A 27,694-nucleotide genomic window follows, 5' to 3' on the forward strand; every position below is an offset into this window, starting at 1 on the left:
TCTGTTGGACTTTTTAGACTGTGCGTGCTCTTTTATAATTTGTTTCAGGTTCACCATTCTACTCATTCAGTAAATACGACTGAGCCACTTGTATGTTTAAACACTCTTATAGTTCCTGAACTACTTCAGTGAAGAAAATGAACAGTAACGATTACCCAATAGAGATTTCATTTTAGAAGGAGAAATGGAGGGCCGGGCGCGGTGGCTCAAGCCTGTAATCCCAGCACTTTGGGAGGCCGAGGCGGGTGGATCACGAGGTCAAGAGATTGAGACCATCCTGGTTAATATGGTGAAACCCCGTCTCTACTAAAAATACAAAAAATTAGCTGGGCATGGTGGCGTGTGCCAGTAATCCCAGCTACTCAGGAGGCTGAGGCAGGAGAATTGCCTGAACCCGGGAGGTGGAGGTTGCGGTGAGCCGAGATCGCACCATTGCACTCCAGCCTGGGTAACAAGAGTGAAACTCCGTCTCAAAAAAAAAAAAAAAAAAAGGAGAAATGGATCAAAAAATAAAAAGAGGAATTTATATATGTAATCTCTAGAGTGGGGGAAGTCTGATATTTTAGTCAAGGTCTTGAGGAAATGCTTCACTGAGAAGGGATAGAATACCAAGGTGAGTCTCCAGGCAAGGAGCTTCTTAGGCAACAGAAAACCAATCCTCTATTGAACTGCAATCTCTTATGGTGACTTAAAATGTAAATATTAAATATATTTTTACTCTTCTAGAAGTCGCATTTTATTCTTAACATTGTTTGCCATTTGCCATTTCTTAGTCTTTTGTGCCTTGCTCATATTTTCCTATATCCTTTTTAATGGTATAAATATATTAAATATATTTATTTTATATGCTTATATTGCTTTACGTCATTGGATATTCTATTACTTTTTACTTTTTAAAATTGCCCCACTCTACCCACTTTTTAAATTTCTCCATTCTCTCCATTGTCTCTCTCTCTCTCTCTCGTTGAAATTCATATTTCTTGGAAATCAATCCATGAGAATTATTTTAATTCAGCTTTGAAGTTTAGCTTTTTATTCTTTGGGCACTTCAGGGTACTACCAGTTCAGGACTACTTTATTCTTTTTTTTTTTTTTTTTGAGATGGAGTTTCGCTCTTGTTACCCAGGCTGGAGTGCAATGGCGCAATCTCGGCTCACCGCAACCTCCGCCTCCTGGGTTCAGGCAATTCTCCTGCCTCAGCCTCCCGAGTAGCTGGGATTACAGGCACGCGCCACCATGCCCAGCTAATTTTTTGTATTTTTAGTAGAGACGGGGTTTCACCATGTTGACCAGGATAGTCTCGATGTCTTGACCTCGTGATCCACCTGCCTCGGCCTCCCAAAGTGCTGGGATTACAGGCTTGAGCCACCGCACCCGGCCCAGGACTACTTTAAATTAAAGGCTTGGCTAAAGTCATTTAGGAGTGCCTCAGAACTGTAAATTTAAGCTGCAATTCAAATCATGAGAAAAAACTTTGGTTACAAATTACAAAGGAAAAAAAAAATCCCTCTAGTCATTCACTGATTGCCAAAGCTCTTAAGAGGTAACTAGTGAGGATTTTTGTGTGGAGTTTTGTTTGTTTGTTTTCTTTCCTGCAGGCCTCTGATAGGTATTTAGAAGACAGAATGATAAGTTTATGGGTAGGTAGGGTGGGGAAAGAGAGGGTTATTTCTAGTTCATTCTTTACCCTGAGGATGTAGCCTAGTATATGTCTCATGTGGACATTTTTTGTGATGCTCATAACTCATGAAGCTATGATTATTGAAGTTCAAATCCATACAGTGTAGCAAATAACCCCAAGGAAAACACTGGTTTCAGTTTTTACTCCCTTCTTGGATTTACTCTGTTCACTTCGATTTTGGCCTTGCTAACTTGCAAGCTCATCAATGCACTTAAAAAATATATATTTGAAAATATTTATTCAGCATTTTAGTTATTTCATTTGAGAGTTTCTTCCTTACTATTGAAAATAAAAGTTGCTCCTTTTTAAATGCATGAACTTATTTCACATTGCAACTTTATATTTTCATAGTATCACATGTACTGTGACATTTTGTCAATGTTCTTATTCATCTTTTAATAAATATACCATCTTTGCTTGATTGAAAATGTCTTTATTTTGCCCTTAGTATTAGATGACAGTCCACTGGATATAATAAAATTGTGTGACTATTTTTGCTCTCAACATTTTGAGATTATTCGTTTATTCGCTTATAGTATGTGTTATGCTGTTCAGAAGCAGGCGGGCAGATAAACTGACCTTCTTAAGTCAGTTTTCTTATTGGTCTGATACATTTTAAGATTGCGTTTTTAGGTTTCATATTTTCAGTCTAGTCATTATGTATCTAATTGTGAATTAGACTTTGCTTTTAACTTCAAGATTCATGTCTTTCTACTATTCTAGAACTTTCAATACATGATCTTTTCTTCTATTACCTTTCCGTCATTCTCTTCCACTCTTTCCTTCTAACACTTGTATTACATAAATGTTGCTTTCCTGGTTCTTAACTTGTTTTCAAATTTTTTTAAATGTTACTTTGCTGTAAATTAGGGTGATTAGTGTTAATTTCCAATTCATTAAATTAATTCATTAATTCACTGAGTTCAGTGTAAAACTTTTCTTGTCTTTCTTTTAAAAATGACTGTTTTCTTTTTTTCCCCAAGATCCCCTTGATTAAGTCATACCTCTTCTTGTTTGTAGTAACAGGAATTGTTGCTTCACTTTAATCCCATAAAGCAAACTCCTGTGCCTGCAGCCAACAGCTTTCTCTGGCCAGTGGACCATGCTCAGACCCTATCAGGACAAGCAAAAACTACTCAGGGTTAACCTCCTTGTGAGCAATGCTTGGCAATTAGAGATGAAATATGATGGACATATGCCTCAAACCCTTTGCCTTTCAGGGGGACAACTCTGATGCGTGATCAGCCACCTCCCAGGAGTCCTCAGCAGTATTGGGTGTCAGGTGTGTGCAGTGGTACCTGATCTCTAATGCAACATCCTTTAGCTTCTAGTCCTCCTGCCTTGCTTCCCCAGCCCTGAATGATAATTTCAAGAATACTTTCATCTTCCAAGTAAGCTGCTTTTACTCGATTCTTATGTTAAAATCAGTTTTTGGGAAAATCAAACCACGACACTCTTTCAAATGTTTTCTTTGTTTGTTTTCACTGTCACACTTCCACTTATCTACTTGGCCAGCTGCAAAATATTGTGTTTAAAGTCTTTGTTTAATTCTTGAATTTATAAGATTTTTGAATTTTGTTTACAGGAAACTGCTGTTCCAGTTACAGCTGGAAGGCTTATTTTAGTAGGAGAGATTTTTGTGTCCTTTTGTTGTCTTTTTATCCCCTCTCTGCTCAGGTATTCATTCCTTTCTCTTCATTAGTCTGACATCTTTACAGCGGGGACTCATTAGAGAAAGGTTTGATATTTCTATTTCTGACCCAATATGTTTTGAATTTTGTTTTATATTTTTTATTCTATTTTTTATATCTTCATGACGCCTTCTGGGAGAGTTTCTCAGTGAAGATTTTCAGCTCACCAATTTGTCTTTGTGTCCACTTAAATTGCCATTCCTTGATTGCTGTATCTCAACAGTTATTTTATTCATGTTCAATATTTTCAGTTAGCTCTTCATAACCACCCGGTGCTGTTACTCTTATCTTTTTAAGGGTCTTTGTTGTGCTGGTTTTAAATTGTTGTCCTGGCTATTAGTTTCACTTCCTCTGGTGTAGGATCTTATTTCTTTCACTGTGCCTTTGCTATCTGTATTACTCCATTCTCAAGCTGCTATAAGACCATACCTGAGACTGGGCAATTTATAAAGAAAATAAGTTTAATTGACTCTTAGTTCTGCAAGGTTGAGGAGGCCTCCGGAAACTTACAATTATGGCAAAAGAGGAAGCAAACACGTCTTATTCATATGGTGGCAGGAAGGAGAAGAATGAGTGCCCAGCAAAGTGGGAAGCCCCTTATAAAACCATCAGATCTTGTAAGAATTCAGTATCATGAGACCAGGACGGAGAAAACCGCCCTGATTCAATTATATCCACCTCTTCCCTCCCCTGCTGTGTGGGGATTCTTGGTGGGGACACAGACTTGGGTGGGGATGAGACTTGGGTGGGGGCACAGCCGAATCATATCAATATCTTTTCTCTCTCTTTTGCTCTCTCTGTCTGTCTTTCTCTCTTTCCGTCTCTCTTCCCCTGAACTCGTCTTTATTCCCCTGAAGCTGCCTTCTGCCTGGGTTTGGAGTGGCAGCCTTGAAGGAAAATAAAAACTGAGTCTTTCTGATAATTTGTGGGTCCAGTAGGATGGCGTCCTTGCTGACTTTATGAACTCTGGGATTAAGCATATACAGCTTTTGTTTTCCTGGGTCTCCTCACCACCTCAATCCACTGTCCCAGGAACTGCTCTGCTCTGGGGGTGAGTACCCTCCTGTACCATTGTCTAAGGGGCTTGGAGGAATGCTCAGAATGTTACAGAACTATTATCACCTATTCCTCACCTCAGTTCTGACACAAACTCATGTTCTTCTTGTACTTCTGGACAGCACTGCTGCATTCCAGCCAATAGCACAGTTGCAGCAAAACCTGGGGATCAGAGCCTTAAGATAATGGGTTATTTTGACCAAGAATCTTTTGTGCCCTACTCGTATGCCTAGCCCAGTCCAGCAGCACTTGACGAAGTCCCCACATATAGTGGTAGAGATGACACTTTAGGTGCAGTTCTGTCCTGTCCCACACACATGGAAGCTTCCAGGGGGCACATCACCTGTGTCAGGCCCTATGTGCTTTCGATCTCCCTGCGGTTTTTCACAGTCGTGCTCCAGTTATTGACTTGGACTTCATGTTGAGTCACTCTTGCTTGGCAGAAGGAGCCGAAAATCAAGTTGGATTCATCTTGGGAACTGGAAGCCAAACCCCCACTGAGATAAAAATGCTTAATAAAAAAATCCTGTTGCTTCTTCTCTTGAAAATGATTGGAAATCAAGAATATAAAAGACAGTCCAAACATGAAATTTTATTTAACATTTTTTTAAGTTATCAAAAAAATTATTTCTTAGAATACTTTATTGGATGACAATTGGTTCATTTCTTTGTATTTTAAAAAAATTGTCTCATCTGTTAATAATTTCAGATTAAAGTGATGAATAATTTTTCACATAAAACTCTGAGAAAAAAATGACAGATAATTATAAAAAGCTAAATTTAGTATCAATTATCAAAAATTCATATGCAAAACCTAGAATATAGTAAAAAATACTGGCACTAAATATAATTTTAAAATCATATGATAGTTTAGAAGAAAGAATAAAAATGACTAAATGGCTTTGTTGCCAAAACTTTCTAAATTAAATAAAATTTAGAATTTGAGCTTTTGCAAAGCTATAAATGCTACAATGTATGCAATTTTAACCAAACATGAGATAAGTGAAAGATTAGAATCATGCTCTCCAAACACAGTCATGGCTTTCTTTGGTGTGACCATTCCCAGTTCTTCTAGGGGTTTGATCTTTGATGGGTATGATTGTCTTGGGAGAGGAAAATAAATGTGGGGACCTGAAGTGGTAAATAGGGAAAACGAAAACAATTACTCTGTAGAAGAAGATTGCCTTCTGAATGGCTGGCTTTTCATGTGAGAAGGCATAGAATCTTCCAAATGCCTGAAGTCTAAATTGATCACCTAAGTATTTACATGTTATTACAATTCTGTTCATGCATCAAATCACTTTGGCTGATTTTATATGGTTCTGATATAATCAGCATTTTTTAAATGATATTTACTGGGAAGAACCATCCTTGGGCATGACCAAGTCAGCCCTAGCACGCCCCTCAGTTTGACTACACTCTAGATAGACTTCCTCTTGGCTCTAGGCCTTTAACCTCTTTCTCATCCTGCCCTCTCAGTATCTAGTTGGCCTGAACACCGAGGACGCTTCCTTCCCTTTTCTTAGGGTGTTTACTTTAGAAAACTTATTATAAACTCTTCCTCTGACTTTTTGAAGTGAAAATATTTTTAGAAGCTTCTTACCAGTTTTGGAACCCAGGACTATCTCTCTCAAGGACCCGGAAGCCATCCCCTTGAAAGGTAATCATCCAAGGGGCTAGCATCCCTACTGTCCAGTTGCTGTGAGAAGATAGGAGCCTGATCTAGGTGGCTGTCTTGCTCCAAGTGGTAAAACTACCCCATCATGAAGACAGGAGAAAGTTTCCTTGTCCTTTGAGTGAGGGCAAACAGATAGCTTGTGATTCCCCAAACCCAACTCTTAACAACGCTCTCATCATTTGTTTCCGGGAGCTGAACTCAGACTTCAGGCGTGGCATCTCTCCTCTGCTGCATTAGTCTTAAATGTTTTTTTCTTCCCTGTTTAACTTTGTCCATTTGGCAAACAAATACAAAGAAAAAAAATGCAACTTCTAGAAGGATAAAAATATACTTAATATTTACATTTTTAAGTTATACATGAGATTATCAGTAGTTAGATGTGGTTCAAGAGAAGATGGATTTTCTGTTGTTTAGGGAACTCCTTGCCTGGAGAGCCACATTGCTATTTTTCTTTGACAAAGCAGTATTGTGGGAAAATCAAGTTTAGCTTCTGCATTTCCAAGTGTTGCTTTTGCTATACTTAAAAGTTGGGAATTTGATTGTCAAATGTTTAAAAACTTGCTTTGTTTGAATTCAGAATTAGGGCAAACAATTATAGTGGTTTATTATTTTTTTGTATAGTAAATATGAGACAGACAAGGAGTTAGGACATTCGGAATCCTAGATTCTCCCACATTAAATTATCAGGTGGAAGTTATGTAACCTGTTTGGGCCTCAAATTTCTCATTTATAAAATGAGAAGTTTGTACGAATTCACTTCTGACTATAAGATTATTTGATTATCTTTTTGTCTACAATACTTTTATGATCCTAATTAAGAATCAGGCTCTTTCTCAAATCCCGATACAATCATTAGACCACATGGTATATTTAGCTGGTAACAGATGCATCATAATGTGAAGAAATGTGTGCATTGCACTGAGCCCATACGCCATGAATAACTAATTAACAGTCCTTTAAACAACATTCCTAGATGAATAACAAAATTGGTGCCAAGAAACACAGCTACCTCACCAACACTCCAGCTGTTGATTTTAATCTTAGTTCTACTGCCACCCAATATTTCAATGATTTCCTTTTCTTACTTGAAATTAATCAACATTTATGAAAAACATATGTATCAAATTGTAATTATAGAATAAATGGTTTGACTTCCTAATTTTCCTTCTCTATGTTTTATCTTTATTTTTATATAAAGCTTTCTGAAATGTTTTTCAGTGTCCTTTCATCATCTTCATTTAGTCAAGTAACTATTATGACAGAACAAAATATTTTTCCCCCTAAATTACCACATCATGGTTAAATCATTTATATTTGAAAACATGATGTTTATCAGATCTGTGGAAATTTGAAGTTGGTTTTTCATATTTTTTGGTATTTTCATGTTAGGGCATGCTGACCCATGGAGACCACTTGGCGTGACACTTTTATAATTCCTCCACTCATGGAGGTCGACACCTTTTAAATAAGGGAACAGCATTCTAGAAGAGATTCATTTAGATGTCTCAGATTTATCAAAATCTAGAGCGAGTGAGGATTTTATAAATTATTTGGTTAACAATTATCTTTTATTGATAAGGATATTGGCAGATTTAATTAATTTGTGTTATTTAGTTTGTTCTTTGACCATATAAACTACTCCTTAAAGTTGCTTTGAAGCTACTTTTTTTGGCTACTGTCCAAAGTTCATTATTAGTGCTTTGATCATGAGCGATCGATCCAACATTAGTGGGAACCTTAAGTGGAAAATAAAATCTACTATGCAGAGATCCTGTCAACTTACACTGTCTTGTCTTTTCAAGGGCTTCTGTCCTGCTATCCTTTCTTTCTTTCAAATAAAAATTTTTACTTTTTGACTCTCAGGTCAACAGAATAGGATTAATCATAATCCTTGGTTTGCAATCCAATATCATAATTGTTCACTGAAAAGAGCTATCTTTTAAAAAATACTTCTGCATGTGTAATAATTTAATAAACACCTTAATTTCAAAGCTGGAATTGATAGTATCTCACCCTGTGGTCTTCCTTCCTTCTCATTCCCTGCTCCTTCCTACCCAAGCTAAATACACTGAATATTGTGTGCTTGTCTGCCTCCCTTTCTTTCCTTTCTTTTTCCTTTGTTCTTCCTCTGCTTTTTCATTAGCTAATTTTCTATTTTTTGAGCAGTTTGATTAAGATATAATTTATATGCCACAAAAATTCACCCACTTAAAGTGTACAATTCAATAGTTTTGGCATATTTACAGAGTTGTGCATCTATAACTGCCATCATTTTTAGAACACTTCATTACCCCCCCAAAAAACCTGGACTCCTTCGCTGTCACCTCCTAATCTCTCCATCTCCTCCCCAGTCCCATGCCTCCTAAATTCTAGGAAACCATTAATCTGCTTTCTGTCTCTAGTTTTGCCTCTTCTGGACATTTCATTCAAATGGAATAATACACTGTGTGGTCCTTTGTGTCTAGCTTCCTTCGCTTAGCATAATGTTTTCATGACTTTTCCATATTGTAGCATACGTCGGCACTTCATTCATTTTATGACTAAATTTATCCATCCATCAATTCATGGACATTTGGGTTGTTTGTACTTTCTGGCTATTCAGAATAATGTGGCTATGAATATTTGTGTACAAGATTTTGTATGAAGTTAAATTTCCAATTATCTTTGGTGTGTGTCTAGAAGCAGAACTGTTGGATAATCTGATAACTCCATGTTTAGCACTTGGAGAAACTACCTCACTGTTTTCCTAAGCAACTGCATTATTTCATATTCCCAGCAAACATGTATGATGGTTCTAGTTTCTCTACATTCTTACCATCAGTTATTATTAGAGGTCTTTTTTATGAAAGCCATCCAGTTGACATAACATGTTATCTCATTATGGTTTTGATTTACATTTGCTTGATGACCAATAATGCTGAGTATCTTTCATTTGCTAACTTTTTATTATGACCTATTTTACGCCAGTCCAGTATTTACCTTTACTCACCAAAAAATTTCTCTGGATAAGCATTCCATTAACCTTTATAACTGCTTTTGCCAAATCCAATGGTAGTTCCTTTTGACTCATCTTATGCAATATCCAAGTAGAATTCCACCACTTCAAATACTATTTCTCAAAATGCTTTCTCCTCTGTGTTGCTGGTGTCAATGCTACTTTCTATCATGGTGTTTCTCCTGCCTTATTGTCCATTTCTACTGAGTCTCTCCATTGACTCTGTGGTCTTTATTGACCTGACTTTGTTCTTGTAAATCTCTACGAAATTTTCCCTCTAGATGATATTAACTGTTCAGTGGACTAAAATACTATGTATATACAGATAACACCACAAATTATGTATCCAGCTTGATATAGAAAACGTTACAGTTTACAGCCCTTTCTAAGGTAGCATAATCCCTAATTCTATACTTCCTCAATAGGTCTATACTTCCTCAATAGGTCTATACTTCCTCAATAGGTCTATACTTCCTCAATAGGTCTATACTTCCTTGATAGTTAGTTCTATCTTCCCACCATAATTTTCCAATATCTTTAAATTGCAACATAACTAATTATCTTCCTGGTAAAGCCCCACATTTAGAAATTATTTTTGGTTCCTCTCTCAATTCTCATATCCAGTCAATTACCAAGTCCTGAATACTTACACTCCCCAAATACTTAAGTGCCCCCACTCTTTTCTATCTTAACTCCCACCGCGCCAGTCCAATCAACTCTCACCTAGTCTATTACAACAGATCCTAATGGATCTTCACGTTTCCACTCTCTCTCCTCCCACCCAACCCTTCCAAATCATTCTCCAAGTAGTAGCAAAAATTGTCTTTAAAATAAGAATTCACCCATGTTGCTTGCCTCTCCAGATCTTTTAATGACTTCATAATACATCAAGAAAACAATTAGAACTTCTTGCCATTGTCTAAAAGCTTTTGCATGTTTTGTCCCTTTCCTGCCTCTCCAAAGTCATATTGCTCATCTCATCAGAGCTCACGCTGGGACAACACTGTATTCATTTCACCTGATCAAAGTGGTCAACTAGGTGTTTCTTTAGGCTTTTGAGTGTGCTGTTGTCTTCTCCTGTGTCTTCATCTGCTAAGTTGTGTTCACTCTTCAGGCTCAAGGTAAACGTCATCTTTTCAGAGAGGCCTGACCACCCCTATATAAAGCGGGACTCTCTGTTTTACTCTCTGTCTGCACTCTGATTTTTTCCCATAGCATTTGCTATAATGTACAGATGATGTAATTTATTTTTCATGTATTTATTTGCCCTCTCTTGCCATCTTCCTGGTAAGAATGTAAGTTATATTATGATAGGGATTATGTGTTTCCTATTTAGTGTTGTATTTCTGCTGTCAACACAGAGCTTGGCATTTAGAGGTTTTATTGAATGTATAAGATTTATTTTAAGGTAAGAAGGGAGAGAAATATGAAGGGAGGTAGGGAAAGAGGGAGGGAAGACTGGGAGGGAGGAAGGAATAGCTGCTGCATTTTATTTATGAGGTCACAATTTTCTTTGTATTATTTTGTAACTGGAGGAGTTTTTAAATTCCCTTTGTTGGAAAGAAATCCTGCATGCTTAGAGTCCAAAATGAAAATGTAACATCCCATTAAGCAGAAATATGAACTACTCTTTATGCCACATTATTAACCATCCCTGTGGCAACAGTATGTGGTACATTTCCGTTTTACCAATCCACACCTAATACAAAGTAGGTTAAGACAACTAAAACAAAAGAAGTATATCTGCATCTGGAATGAAAAGCACTAAGTTTCAGCCCTGGTTCTGCCATGCATTCGCTCTATAACCTGGGACAAACCATCTAATCTCTTTCTATCCAAACACCTTGACAGAAAATGAAAATAACATGTCTTTCCTATCTACTTTCAAGAAAGTGGTGAAAATGATATGAGGTAATACACAAAAGGCTTTTATAAACTTGAAGTACTGTTTTAAAGATTACACAATTTTTGCAGGTTCGGGTTAATTTTTTTGTTGTTTTTTACTTTTAGTTCAGTTCTGTACCTATAAGACATGCTTAATATGGACTTTTCAATGCACTGTGTAGGGAAGTCAGGTAGTGCATAATGCTACATCAACTCACATCTTGTGTTCTTTATTTCAACTAGTGGTTTCCATCTCTGTTTATCACTGTAATCATAGTATCGGCATATAATCACAACAAGACTCTACTTCCTTCATATAGTACCTAATAGTATGAACATATGTCATATTAAAAGTATTCTATAAAGTATAAAATATAATTATTAACCTATCAACCACAGAAATTTACCTTGTTAAAATTAAAACAGAAAACGTTTAAATAATGACCAAGAGATCTAAGCAACGAGTTCCTTGTTTAATGAAATACAATTTGGAATTCAAATAAAAAGATACAAGCAAATAGTATGTTTCTCTTTAACTTCTATGACAACAATGAGAACTCTGCACTTATTAAACAGACCATTAGGAACATATACACATATCATGGATTCAAGATAACACCATGGTATTCCCCAGGGTAAACTGAGATTTATGTCATGAGCTAGTTAATTTCCTTGACACAGCCATCTCAAACCAAACTTTTATGTTGACATATTAACCTTTTAAATGGCTTTCTAACTGTACGACAAATCCAGTCAGGCTACACCCATGCCCTGCTGCCCTTCTTCATAAACAAGCCATTTAGGTAAAGTAAAAAGCAACATTCTGTTTAGGCATGATGGGATGGATTGGACTTCTCAAAACTTGCTTTACAAACATGCAAACATGTTAATCAATATTCAACATATATGTTCAGAAGAGGGTTTTTTTGCTACCACACATTAAGTTAAATTATACCTAAATTGCCCATTTGGGTATAAATTTTGTCATTTTCATCAAGGGTATCTCAGGTATATTTCTCTTTTTCACATGCAATTGTAATAATTCAAACACTAAGACAATAATTTTTCAGGACTGATTGACTGTAAACTGGAACATGACTTTTCTCTTTGGAAATATAATTATTTTGCTAAAACAGGCTCAAAAGTCTTCTGCACAGTGAAATGACCTCAAGTCTCCATTCCCTGTGCAGGCAGCACACAGGAGCCTAAATCTGGTGGAGTCAAAGTTTCAGCAGCTACTGAGTAAAACATAAATGCACTGTGATGTTGTATTAAAAGTGATTAATATGAAATACTCTTGGCCAGGTGCAGTGGCTTATACCTGTAATACCAGCATTTTGGGAAGCCAAGGCCGGCAGATCAGGAGGTCAGGAGATCAAGACAAACCTGGCCAACATGGTGAAACCCTGTTTCTACTTAAAAATACAAAAATTAGCTGGGCATGGTGGGTGTGCCTGTAATCCAGTTAGTCAGGAGGCCGAGGCAGAAGAATTGCTTGAACCTGGGAGGCAGAGGTTGTAGTGAACAGAGACTGCCACACTGAACTCCAGCCTGGTAACAGAGTGAGACTCCATCTCAAAAACAAACAAACAAAAAAACTCGTCTATCCTAGGTGCAGTGTAACACATAGATTCAGAAATATAAGAGTTTATAGTCTTCAAATCAGCGTACCTAGGGTTTCCTTGCTCCACCATTCACGTTGGGAAAATTAGTAAGTTCTCTATGCTTTCTTTTCCTCATTTGTAGGAGAGGAGTAATGGTAAAAATTACCTCACAAGATATTTGGGCATTAAATATGAGATAATACATGCAAAGTGCATGGTACAGAACTGAGCAAGCAATTAACTTTACCATTGAATCAAATTCTAATTGGTAAATTTCATTTAGTTGCTTCTATGACAACTTTGGAAAAATCCTGAAAACCAGTCAGTTTTGATGACCTAATATGCCCCAATTTCTTTACGGGTAGAAGGAACCAAAGATGGATCCTAGACAAAATTGTGGGCTACAACACAATTTTCTTTTGCAATTCTCTCTTTCTCTCATGCTTGCACTCTCTCTCTCTCTCGCTCTCTCTCTCGCTCTCTGTCGCTCTCTCTCTCTCTCTCTCTCTCTCTCTCAGTTCTATGATCTTCTAACCTGTCAGGTACCTGCTGAATGTCATTTCTCCAAAATAATTTTTGTTGTTTGCCAACATTGGGCAAAACATTATTCTAGAGTTTTAAAAAGATAGTAAAATAGAATGTGTTCTCTTTTCTCAAGAAATGGACAGCCTAATAGGGAAGACATTATATTGGTTAAGTTTATAAAACTTAAATAGTAATAAAATAAATTACAGTGGAAGACAGTAGAGAAGACATCACCAGACAAGCTTGATGATATGCAAAGTCCCTTTTCATTTGATCTCTCTGTTAATTTAGATCACAAGGAATCTCTCTCTACTACATGATCTGAGTTTCCATGAAAATGCCCATTATGAAATGTTTTATCAAAGTGATCTCTTAGACACTTCTTTGGAGTCCCTAAAACTCATGGAGCATTGATTGGAAACCAGTATGGAAAGGAAGCATGGTGTTTCCTTTTATATACACTGTCTTACTCAATTCTAGAATAAATGCTTTGTGACCCTTTAGGAGAGAAAGCAAGATCCTCTCAAAGACTAGTGCATGTTTTTTAAAAGACAGTGCCTAGACATAGTTGGGTGCTCAAAAAGTGTATATTTAATTAAACACCAGACCAACCTTGCGATAGTTTTTATGTGTCAACTTAAATGTGTTACAGGATGCCCAGATAGGTGGTTAAACATTTCTGTGTATAATGCGAGTGTGGTTCCAGAAGCGACCCGTGTTTGAGTTGATGGGGGAGCAAAGCAGAGGGCTCACCCTAAAGTGGTTGGTTATCATCCAATCTGTTCAGGGCCTGAAGAGAGCAAGAAGGCACAGGAAGGTTGCATTGACTTTGCCCGACTTATTCAGATCATTGACATTCTCCTACCCTCAGCATTTCTGGTTCCCAGGCTTCAGATCTGACAGAAATCTGTACTACTGACTGCCTGGCTCTCAGAGATTTGAACTATACGGCTGGCTTTCCAGGGTCTCCAGCTTGCAAATTGTAGGACTCTCAACCTGTATTATCCCCAGAGTCAGCAGTACTTTATAATTAATGTTTCCCTGGACACACACACACACACACACTCTCTTTCTCTCTCTCTTTCTCTCCCTCACTCTCTCTCTCTCTCTCTCTCTCTCTAGCAAACTCTGAAGAATACAAACTCCCTTTATTGTAATTCCCTGTACTAGCACAAAACAGAAAGAAAATAGAAATATAATAACTTGATCAGTAAGGCATTTAATAAAATGTGAAATTTTTCTAATTGATTCTGGAGAAATAAAGACTGGAGAGAAGTTGAGATAGGTGAATTTGTAGTTGGTGACAAAACATAGCTGAAGATTTTCAGTTAACAAGTTGGCAATCCAACTTTAAGGAAGCCTCTAGTGAGCTCACAACATTCTGCCCTTTGCCATTTTATTTTAGTGGTTTATGAACTTCTTACAAATAAAGGACACACTTATGAAATGTGTGGCTGATTTCAAACTTGAGATAGGATGATAATTCATGGCATAGCAGAATAAATATCCAGACATTCTCAACAGCCTGGACTAGAAGTCAGCATTCGTCACATGAATTGAATAAGGATAGATTTAAAATTATTCATTGCAGTTCTCATTTTGAACTCTATAAATATGGAACTGAAAGAAGACAGTATCTGTCTTAAAGTAATTAGTGTAAAAAGAACCTCAGGGTTCTGACTGACAGTAAGATTAATATGAAAAAACTATGATGTGGCTGGCAGAAATGTTAATGGTTTCTTAAACTATATAAATAGAAACTTAATGTCTAGGTAATGTGTGGTACATCAGAATCACTTTGGATACTTGCTAAAGTGCAGGTTGGTAGGTCCCATCCAGTATCTACTGAATCATCCAGGGTCTGAGTGTGGTGACCTGGAATCCATCTTTAACAGTCCCATCCAATATCTACTGAATCATCCAAGGTCTGAGTGTGGTGAGCTGGAATCCATCTTTAACAGTCACCTGAGGTTACTTTGATGCTGCGACCCACCTCAGTAGATTAGTGTGGATAATAATGTAATACTAAAAATAAAAACACAGTGTCTTCACCAAGTATAAATGTTCAATAAACTGTAGTTTTAAGTGTTCTTTAGGGTCATTTTATTAGTTATATTGAAACTTTTGTAAAATTCTTTACCTGGGTCTAACTGTCCGTTAATCTTAATAAGGGCGGCCTTTCTTTCCTGCCTGCCTCCCCGTTTGCAGCTTTCCTAAATGGCTCCTTTCTGCTTTCAACATATGCTAATTAGGACCTACTTTGCATAGGATATTATCCTTGGTCATGTGGAGATTTTTTTAGATGCCTTCAGGCAATATATCCACCTAATGTTGGAGTTTTGACCTGTATATACATAACAGTAAGAGAACTGAAGTACCCTAGAGTCTGAGCAAACTTTCTCGAATCGCCTGTACCCTAGCAGTGCTCTGAAAATACACAGAGGAGTAAGATGCAGCACAGAAATAAGCATTCATCTTCTGCATTCTCTTAACAGAGGGCACTTTCTTCAACTAGGAGACCTTTGCCAGAGCAAGAGAAGGCCCTCTTGGCAAACACCAGACATGCTCACTTCTCACCATCCCATAATGCCCCCTACCTCCTCCACACCTCTCCCAAAACCATTGATCCCTTTCCACCAGAAGATCACATCTTAGAAATGCCCCAGACATCGTTGGACATTTTCTTATGCTTCATCAGCTTCAAGATCTTTTAAAAATTTAATGTGCTTATGAATGTCTAGCAAGCTCCTGAATGGCTTGTATGCTATTGTTCAAAAAACTCCAAATATTAATAAATTTTAGTAAAACATTGCTGTTAATAGTAAATCAGCTAAGAGTTAAAATGCTACCTTGACAAGCAAGCAGAACAGACATTCTAATGTTAAAAGGTCATCAAAAGCAAGACTTTTAAAGATCCTATGAAATCATTTAAGTGTGAGATAGAAAAGATGGGAATTTCATACATACTTAGCATTGCCTGAGAAATGTCTCCGCAGCTTTCCCCCCTAGAATATTACCAATGCTGCAGTTAATTGCATTTCTGCTGCTACAAAAACACTTTTTTCATGCCTCAGTGATTCATGAATCTTCCATTGTGTGTGTTTATTAGGTGGCAGCTCCCGCAGACAATGACAGAGAATAAAATGCTGCCAGAGGAAACACGACTCATGTGTCTGCTTTTGGGTTTTGCGGTGTCAGACTGGTCCCATTGTGCTTCCAAGACCATTTATTATTTTGTGATATGACTAGACAGGTTTAAGAACCAGGTCAGCATCTTACTTTAAAGAGTGTGAATAAAATAAATGACTCAAAAAAGAAAAATAAGAATGGAGCATTTGGATAATAATACATTCTCAATTTAAAACAGTTTATGAAGGGAAAAAACATACCATGCAAATGAGAAGCAGTTTTAGAAAGGGAAGTGTTCTGCTTCATCACAACTAATTATGACTTGAATGTTTATTAGTAGGATGAGAAATTCAGTGGCTAGGCCACACCACCCTGAACATGCCCGATTTTATCTGAAAAGGAAAAATAGCTTCTACTTTCAACAATAAGATAGAAACAAAAGTTCTTTTCTATGATGCTTAACAAAAAATGTGCAGTCTTTGAACTTTTTTTTGTTTTTTTTTTTTTTTTCGAGACAGAGTCATAATCTATCACTCAGACTGGAGTTCAGTGGCCTGATCTCGGCTCACTGCAAGCTTCACCTCCCAGGTTCATGTGCTTCTCCTGCCTCAGCCTTCCCAGTAGTTAGGACTACAAGCACATGGCACCACAACAGGTCTTTTTTTATTTTTTATTTTTTTTTGTATTTTTAGTAGAGATGGGGTTTCACCATGTTGACCAGGCTGGTCTCGAGCTCCTGACCTCAGGTAATCCACCCACTTTGACCTCCCAACATGTTGGAATTACAGGTGAGAGCCACTGTGCCCAGCCTGAAATATTTTGTTCCAGTAAAAAATATAAATGTATTTTGAGTAAAAGACCACCATGACAAAAGGAAGTCATGGACTTGACTAAGAATGTTCAAATGAGCAAACTGTGTGCTGTAGATATCATCTACCCCTGAGAGTATCAGAAATAAAATAATAATAAGGGCACAATGGCCTCAGATAATGGATTAGTAATGTTTCCAACTCAGGATAATAAATGTCCCATTCAGAATTATCTTTTGAAACTCAGTCAATAGAAATTATTTTGCATAGTTTGTTACATACTACTTATAAAAAGATGGTGTCTTTTAATCTCTGAATCTCAGGAATATTGCTCAGTTCCAAGTATCTCAACATTTTTTAATAAATATTTGTTTCATAGTGCATAATTGCAGAATGTCTGAAATTATAGGAGTTACAGAGAAATACAAATGAAATAGAGAAGAGGTTGGCAAACATTTTCTGTAAAGAAACAATAAATATTACAGGCTTTATAGGTCATATAATCTCTCATAGACAATTCTGTCACTGTAGAGAAATCAACCATAAACAAGGAAGTGAATGGGTGTGACTATATTCCAATAGAAGTTTCTTTACAAAATCAACATGTAAATGGTAGGTTGTAGTTTACTGACCCTAAACAGACGTGGTCATTGTCCTCAAGAATGTATGGTAAGTGAAGGAAACTGGAAAAGAAGTATCAAAAACTCTGAAAAGAGTTTTATTTTTTCCTCCAACTAGGATGGAGTAGGTTGTATTCGGCTCATAGTCCTACTGAAAGAAATTGAAAGCTGTATTGAGAAACAAAAACAGAACTCCCTGCTGTTTGAAAAGACTGGAAAGCAGCACGTGCACCCAGCACTTGGGGGTATGAAACCCAGAGTGAGGGAAATTCACCCAGGTGAGCCTTGGGTTCTTGTTAGCCTCTCCTTGCAGTGTTAGCTAACTAAACAGTAGGTAATGTTCTAAGACAGCGCTACCAGTGTGGTGCAAAGACCTATGTAAACTGTTTATACCAATATGTGTTAGTGAGATTATAATAGTACGTGACAGATTTAGAAATATTTATAATAATTTAACAGAGCCAATATGTGTTAGTGAGATTATAATAGTACGTGACAGATTTAGAAATATTTATAATAATTTAACAGAGTAATTTTGGGTGCATTTTACCTAGTAATTTTAAAAACAAACATATTATTATGTCCTTTGTGTCTTTTATTTAGCAAATCTTTTCAGTAATTCATACTTGCTGTACTCTATGGAAGTGCCATGTAAGGACAAATAAGACATTTTTTACAAGTAAAATTTGAGATGATCGAGCCTAAACTGTACAGCTCTCTTATTAGAGAAAGTTCATAAATTGGAGCTCAGAGCTACTAAGGAAGCCAGGATGGGAGGGTCCAAGGTCCCAGAGAACTAAAAGAACTAAGTCCAGTATTCTGTAAAAAAGGTACCATTACATTTCATTTGCCAGACACTCAGCTGCAAAAACCCAGAGTGAGAGACTGAGAAACCAAGCAGAAAACTACGCTTGGAAACCAAAAACGCAAAAAAGGAAACTAGCAGTTTCACACAAATGAGGTGATAAAAATCAGAGTTCTAGATTTGACAAGAAGGAGAAGATCCTGATAAGCACTAAAAACTTTCATTAGAGACCCAAAGAATAAAGGCAAACAGGTAACATAGGAGAAACAGCAGACAGGAGAACAGGAAGTGAGCCTCTGCCTCAGTCCCCTTCCAAATCTCCTGCAGAATTTGCTTTCAGAACCCTTGCTGCAAGGAAATCTGGATATGTAGTCTTTATCTTGCTAACCTTTCCTACTAGAAGAAAGTCATAATGCTGCCTTTGGTTGTCTAGGGCTCATACACAGTATTAGAGGTCCAAACAAAAACAAAAGTAGCAAAAGACATGATCCCACTTAAAAGAATTCAACCACCTCTTGAACAAACAAAACATTCCCACACTCCCAAAAGGGAAGACATACATATGTGTCTGTTACTGTGCTTTTTCTTGCTATTCATTTGTCTCTTAGTTCAGTAAGAATCTCATCTTAGAGGAGGGGACTAAAGATGGTGCGGTGAGAACAACCCAGGATTGAGGCTCTCTGTGAATGCGCAAAGAGGGTGAGTCAGGGCCACATTTCCAGATGGATCTTTGTTGCCCACAGAACAGGGAAATTCCCAGGTATAAAAGAGATGTGGGACGTCAGGCAGAGGTTTTGGCTGGTGCAGCCGGCAGCTGTGCAACCGGCGGCTGGCGCTGTAGCGCAGCGGCGCTACGCAGCGTTCCACACACAGCGCACTGGTCCGGGTGCCCTGTTGAACTGGCAATCTGAGACTTGAGAGGGCTGAACTTGAGACTGAACGGGACTTGGACAGTGAGCCAGGCCAGGAGATTCCAGGGAAACAGTGTTTGGGGTAGTGCAGTGGGACAAACAAAACGGCGATTCCAAACGCTCTGGGTGGAGAGGTTCCCTGAGGGCACAGCTGAACCCAGGATGGTGCAGCTCCGTAGGGGAGGGGTGTCCGCCATTACCGAGGCAATCTGCCCCTACTGAGGTACACGCCTATTGCTGACGCAGCCTGCCATTGCCAAAGCAACCCGCTACAACAGAGAGGCTCCACCACATGGCGTAGCCTGTGGCAGCAGGGCCCACAGCAGAAGGGCAGAGCCTGCAGCAACAGGGCAAACCTCACACCAGCAGGGCAGAACCTTGGCAGGCAAATAGTGACTAGACTGCCTCCTAGCTGGGCAGGACAGCACAACGGACACTCACAAAGAAAGCCCCAACCCCCCCGAGACAGAGTATCTGAGAAAAAAAGGGTTTTGTTATGAGTTCAGCTGCAGCTGAATTAAATGTAGCAGCCTAACAGCCCTGAATGAACAATAGAGCTCACAGCTCAGCACTTGAGCTCCTATAAAGTACAGACTGTCTCCTCAAGCAGCTCCCCGACCCTTCTATATCCCAAAGACTGACATTTTGCAGGCATCATCCTGGGACAAAGATAGCAGAAAAAGAAACTGGTAACATCACTCACTGTTCCGCAGCTGCTATAGGTGCACCCCAGACAAGCAGGGTCTGGAGTGGACCTCAGCCGTCGTACAGTGGAGGGGCTAGACTGGTAGAAGGAAAACCAAGTAACAGAAATACTTCATCATCAACAATCTGGGCATCCACTCAGAGACCCAATTGAAAAGTCAGCAACTACACAGATGACAGGTGGATAAATCCACAAAGATGGGAAGAAACCAGCGCAAAAAGGAAGAAAACACCTGAAACCAGAACACCTTGCCTCCTAGAAAGGACCAAACCTCCTCACCAGCAATGGAACAAAGCTGGACAGAGAATGACTATGATGAAATGACAGAATTAGACTTCAGAAGGTGGATAATGAGAAACTTTTGTGAGCTAAAAGAACATGTTTTAAATCAATGCAAAGAAACTAAGAACCTTGAAAAAAGATTTGAAAAAAAGATTCGAGGAAATGATAACAAGAATGGATAACTTAGAGAGGAATATGAATGAATTAAAGGAGCTGAAAAACACAATACGAGAACTTCACGAAGCATGCACAAGTTTCAACAGCTGAATTGACCAAGCAGTAGAAAGAATACCTGAAGTTGAAGATCAACTCAGTGAAATAAAACGAGAAACCAAGATCAGAGAAAAAAACGCAAAAAGGAATGAACAAAGTCTCCAAGAAATGTGGGACTACGTGAAGAGACCTAACCTACGTTTGATAGGTGTACCAGAAGGGGATGAAGAGAATGAATCCAAGCTGGAAAATACTCTTCAGGACATTTTCCAGGAAAATTTCCCCCACATAGCAAGACAGGCCAACACTCAAATGCAGGAAATACAGAGAACACCACAAAGATATTCCACAAGAAGAGCAACCCCAAGGCACATAATTGTCAAATTCAACAAGGTTGAAATAAAGGAGAAAATACTAAGGGCAGCCAGAGACAAAGGTCAGGTCACCCACAAAAGGAAGCCCATCAGACTCACAGCAGATCTCTCGGCAGAAACACTACAAGCCAGAAGAGAGTGGGGGCCAATATTCAACATCCTTAAAGCAAAGAACTTGCAACCCAGAATTTCATATCCAGCCAAACTGAGCTTCATAAGTGAGGAAAAATAAAATCCTTTGCAAACAAGCAAGTACTCAGAGATTTTGTCACCACCAGGCCTGCTTTACAAGAGCTCCTGAAAGAGGCACTACACATAGAAAGGAACAACCAGTACCAGCCATTACAAAATCACACTAAGTGCTAAAGAGCATCAACATGATGAAGAATCTACAACAACTAATGGGCAAAACAGCCAACCAACATCAAAATGGCAGTATCAAATTCACATATAACAATATTAACCCTAAATGTAAATGGACTAAATGCACCAATCAAAAGACACAGACTGGCAAATTGGATAAAAATCCAAAACCCATCAGTGTGCTGTATCCAGGAAACCCATCTCACATGCAAGGATACACAAAGGCTCAAAATAAACGGATGGAGGAAGATTTACGAGGCAAATGGAGAGCAAAAAAAAGCAGGAGCTGCAATTCTCATCTCTGATAAAATAGACTTTAAAGCAACAAAGATCAAAAGAGACAAAGAAGGCCATTACATAATGCTAAAAGGATCGCTACAACAAGAAGAGCTAATGATCCTAAACATATATGGACCCATACAGGAGCACCCAGATTCATAAGACAAGTTCTTAATGACTTACAAAGAGACTTAGACTCCCACACAATAATAGTGGGAGACTTTAACACTCCACTGTCAATATTAGACAGATCAACCAGACAGAAGATCAACAAGGATATCCAGGGCTTGAACTCAGACCTGGAGCAAGCAAACCTGATAGACATTTACAGAACTCTCCCCCCAAAATCCACAGAATATACATTCTTCTCAGCACCACATCACACCTACTCTAAAATTGACCACATAATTGGAAGTAAAGCACTCCTCAGCAAATGGAAAACAACTGAAATCATAACAAACAGTCTCTCAGACCATAGTGCAATCAAGTTAGAACTCAGAATTCGGAAACCAACCCAGAACCGCATAGCTTCATGGAAACTGAACAACTGGCTCTTGAATGTTGACTGGATAAACAATGAAATGAAGGCAGAAACAAAGAAGTTCTTTGAAACCAATGAGAACGAAGACACAATATGCCAGAATCTCTGGGACACATTTAAAGCAGTCTCTAGAGGAAAATATACAGCAAGAAGTGCCCATATGAGGAGAATGGAGAGATCCAAAATTGACACCCTATCGTCAAAATTGAAAGAGCTGGAGGAGCAAGATCAAAAAAACTCAAAACCCAGCAGAAGACAAGAAAGAACTAAGATCAGAGCAGAACTGAAGGAGACAGAGACACGAAAAATCCTTCAAAAAAACAGTAAATCCAAGAGCTGGTTTTTTGAAAAGATTAACAAAATAGACAGACCACTAGCCAGATTGATTAAAAAGAAAAGAGACAACAACCAAATAGATGCAATAAAAAATGATGAAGGGGAAATCACCACAGATTCCACAGAAATTCAAACCATCATCAGAGAATATTACAAACAACTCTATGCACATAAACTAGTAAACCTGGAAGAAATGGATAAATGCCTGGACTCCTGTGTCCTCCCAAGCCTAAACCAGGAGGAAGCTGAAACTATGAATAGATCAATAACAAGGTCAGAAGTCGAGGAAGCAATTAAGAGCCTACCACACAAAAAAAGCCCAGGTCCAGATGGGTTCACAGCCAAATTCTACCAGACACACAAAGAGGAGCTGGTACCATTACTTCTGAAACTATTCCAAATAATCCAAAAAGAGGGAATCCTTCCCAGATCATTTTATGAGACCAATATCATCCTGATACCAAAACCCAGCAGAGACCCAACAAGAAACGAAAACTTCAGGCCAATATCCATGATGAACATAGATGCAAAAATCTTCAATAAAATATTGGCAAGCCGATTGCAACAGCAAATCAAAAAACTTATCCATCATGATCAAGTAGGATTCATCCCGGGGATGCAAGGCTGGTTCAACATACACAAGTCTATAAACATAATTCACCACATAAACAGAACCAAAAACAAAAACCACATGATTATCTCAATTGATGCAGAGAAGGCATTTGACAAAATTCAACAGCCCTTTATGCTAAAAACCCTCAATAAACTAGGTATCGATGGAACATATCTCAAAGTAATAAAAGCTATTTATGACAAACCAACAGCCAATATCATACTGAATGGGCAAAAACTGGAAGCATTCCCTTTGAAATCTGGCACTAGACAAGGATGCCCTCTCTCACCACTCCTATTCAATATAGTACTGGAAGTTTTAGCCAGAGCAATCAGGCAAGAAAAAGAAATAAAGGGCATTCAAATAGGAAAGGTGGAAGTCAAATTGTCTATTTGCAGACGACATGATAGTATACCTAGAAGACCACATCGCCTCAGCCCCAAAACTCCTGAAACTGATAAGCAACTTCAGGAAAGTCTCAGGATATAAAATCAATGTGCAAAAATCACAAGCATTCCTATACACCAATAAGAGACTTAAAGAAAGCCAAATCAAGAACAAACTGCCATTCACAATTGCTACAAAAAGAATAAAATACCTAGGAATACAACTCACAAGGAACATAAGGGACCTCTTCAAGGAAAACTACAAACCACTGCTCAATGAAATAAGAGGGGACACAAACAGATGGAGAAACATTCCATGTTCATGGTTAGGAAGAATTAATATCATGAAAATGGCTATACTGCCCAAGGTAATTTACAGAATCAATGCTATCCCCATCAAGCTATCATTGACTTTCTTCACTGAACTGGAAAAAACCACCATGAACTTCATATGGAACCAAAAGAGAGCCCGCATAGCCAAGTCAATTCTAAGCAAAAAGAACATAGCGGGGGGCATCACACTACCAGATTTCAAATTATACTACAAGGCTACAGTAATCAAAACAGCATGGTACTGGTACCAAAACAGAGATATAGACCAATGGAACAAAACAGAGGCATCGGAGGCAACACAACATATCTCCAACCATACAATCTTTGATAAACCTGACAAAAACAAGCAACGGGGAAAGGATTCCCTGTTTATCAAATGGTGTTGTGAAAACTGGCTAGCTATGTGCAGAAAGCAGAAACTGGACCCCTTCCTGACACCTTACACTAAAATTAACTCCAGATGGATTAAAGACTTAAACATAAGACCTGGCACCATAAAAACCCAAGAAGGAAATCTAGGCAAAACCATCCAGGACATAGGAGTAGGCAAGGACTTCATGAACAAAACACCAAAAGCATCGGCAACAAAAGCCAAAATAGACAAATGGGACCTAATCAAACTCCACAGCTTCTGCACAGCAAAAGAAACAGTCACTAGAGTGAATTGGCAACCAATAGAATGGGAAAAAAATTTTTGCAGTTTACCCATCTGACAAAGGGCTGATATCCAGAATTTACAAAGAACTCAAACAGATTTACAGGAAAAAAACAAACAAGCCCATTCAAAATTGGGCAAAGGATATGAACAGACACTTTACGAAAGAAGACATATATGAGGCCTACAATCATATGAAAAAAATGCTCCTCGTCACTGGTCATCAGAGAGATGCAAATCAAAACCACATTGAGATACCATCTCATGCCAGTTAGAATGGCGATCATTAAAAAATCTGGAGACAACAGATGCTGGAGAGGATGTGGAGAAAAAGGAACACTTTTACACTGTTGGTGGGAGTGTAAATTAGTTCAACCATTGTGGAAGACAGTGTGGCGATTCCTCAAGGCCTTAGAAATAGAAATCCCATTTGACCCAGCAATCCCGTTACTGGGTATATATCCAAAGGACTATAAATCGTTCTACTATAAGGACACATGCACACGAATGTTCATTGCAGCCCTATTTACAATAGCAAAGACCTGGAATCAACCCAAATGCCCATCGATGATAGACTGGATTGGGAAAATGTGGCACATATACACCATGGAATATTATGCAGCAATCAGAGATGATGAGTTTGTGTCATTTTTAGGGACATGGATAAATCTGGAGAACATCATTCTCAGCAAACTGACACAAGAACAGAAAATGAAATACCGCCTATTCTCACTCATAGGCGGGTGATGAAAAATGAGAACACATGGACACAGGGAGGGGAGTACTAAACACTGGGGTCTATAGGGGGGAAAGGGGGAGGGCCAGTGGGAGGGGGAGCTGGGGAGGGATAGCCTGGGGAGAAATGCCAAATGTGGGTGAAGGGGAGAAAGGAAGCAAAACACACTGCCATGTGTGTACCTATTGCAACTGTCTTGCATGTTCTGCACATGTACCCCAAAACCTAAAATGCAATAAAAAATTTTAAAAAAAATCTCATCTTAGTATCTTTATAATAGACTAGGTTATAAAGCCAATGGCCATTATAGCGCTCTATATAATTAAAGTCAGTGGCCATTATAATGCTTTATGTAAATAACAGAGAAGAGGGACAGTTTGGTGTGTGCATATATACATAATGTAATAAATATGGGTGGCTAGTATGGGCCTCATTTTCACGAGGAAACAATGGTAATCTCACCTGGCATGTATAACTTCCTTTCTCCACCATTTGCCTTCAGCCAGCACCTTAAAGGTGTAAGTAATGTTTAATTTCTTGGAGTGACCCAAGCTTTTATTTCCTTTTTTTTAAAAATTACTTTAGTTTCAGAAAGGTGCATGTGCATGTTTGTTGAAGGGCATATTACATGGTGCTGAGGTTTGAGCTTTATTGATTCTGTCCCTCAAATAATGAACATAGCACCCGATAGGAAGATTTTCAGCCTTTCCTCGCTTCTCTCCCTTCTCCCTTTCAGAGTCCTCAATGTAGATTATTTCCATCTTTATGTCTTTGTTTAGCCAAAGTTTAGCTCCCACTTGTAAGAACATGAGAGATTTGTTTTTCTGTTTCTGAGTTAATTTGCTTAAGATAATGGCCTCCAGCTGTATCCATGTTGCTGCAAAGTACACGATTTCATTCTTTTATGGTTGAGACTACTATGCTTTCTTGCCTACTGGAGGTTGAGAGCACCGCCAAGCTGCCTCAACTGACCGTGCACACCAATGCCTGAACGTGAGTGGGGTCATTTTGGACTCTCAACCCCAGGCAAGTCATCAGATGACAGCAAGTGCATGAATGCTCCCAGGAGATAGCAGCAGATCAATTGCCCAATCTACTGCCCTCCCCTACCTCCCAAAATGTGAGAAATAATGATATATCATTATTTTGGTTTGTCTATTATTATTAGACAAACCAAAGTAATAATATTATTAGGTTTGTCTTTTGGTTTGTCTATTATCTATTATTACTTTGGTTTGTCAGCATGATATTAGAAAGTTGAAAAAAAGGGATGTTTACCTAAATTTTAAACATAAGCAGATAATTGTCATAACTCTAGGTGACTTGATACAATTAAGAGCTACTGACTGGGTGTGGTGGCTCACTTCTATAATCCCTGCACTTTGTGAGGTCAAGGCATGTGGATCACCTTAGGTTAGGAGTTCAAGACCAACCTGATCAACATGGTGAAATCCCATCTCTACTAAAACAAAAATTAGCTGAGTGTGGTGGCACATGCCTATAATCCTAGCCACTTAAGGGGCTGAGGTTGCAGTGAGCTGAGATCATGCCATTGCCCTCCAGCCTGGACAACAAGAGCAAAACTTCATCTAAATAAAAAAAGCTACTGGTGACCATTTCACCAATATTTAGTAATTGGACAAATTAAATATTCAACAGATATTTGTTAAATAAGTAAATCAATGTAGGAAGTTTTAGTTGTTAATCAACTTAAATTTTATTTGTAAGAATTTTATTAGGATCATATTAATGCTTATTTCTTCTAATCATTAAGCACTGCAGTATATCAATTTATTATTTTGTGTGTTTTTCTTGATCTTTTTTCACTTTTCTGTGAGCCAAATGCAAAACCAACAGTGAAAACGGGGGTAAAACTAATAAAGGTAGTAATCATAGTTTTAATTATATAATGACTTAAAAGGTAATAAAATATCTCTCAGAGAATTTTTTATAAGACCCAAATGTCTTTTCGTCTAAATGAGAGGATTATAAATAAATACTGTGGAACTAGTTTGTTGAAGTATAATTAGCATGAGATTTTTAGTTCCTTTACTTTCTAGCAATGCTGTTATGAGCTGAAGAGTACTACGAATCTCAGTATCCACATCTGTAAACTGGGGATGATGATAAATATCTCATGGATTATTGTATTTTGCAAACACTGAAGTGCTCTAAATGCTATTTTATTCTTATTGTAGAAAGTTTCTTTGCCTTAAATTATGACATTTAGCATTATACCGAAGATAGCTTGATTTAATGGGGAAAAAATGTAGCCCTTATCACATGTAATGTGGGTTGGCACACACGTGTACCCCCCTCTGGATTGTGTTTCTCAACTCATGAGCCTGGAAAGCTAAAAGGTATCTTTCTTAGAGTTTTTTTTGTTGTTGTTGTTTTTGTTTTTTTTTGAGCTGGCTATGGCCACATAATTCAGTTCTGCACAATAAATGAGACACAAGCACAAATGTAGAAGTACCACGTTCCTTCTT

This window comes from Callithrix jacchus, chromosome 6 (genome assembly GCF_049354715.1).
Source record: "Callithrix jacchus isolate 240 chromosome 6, calJac240_pri, whole genome shotgun sequence".
In the NCBI taxonomy this organism is placed as follows: domain Eukaryota; kingdom Metazoa; phylum Chordata; class Mammalia; order Primates; family Cebidae; genus Callithrix; species Callithrix jacchus.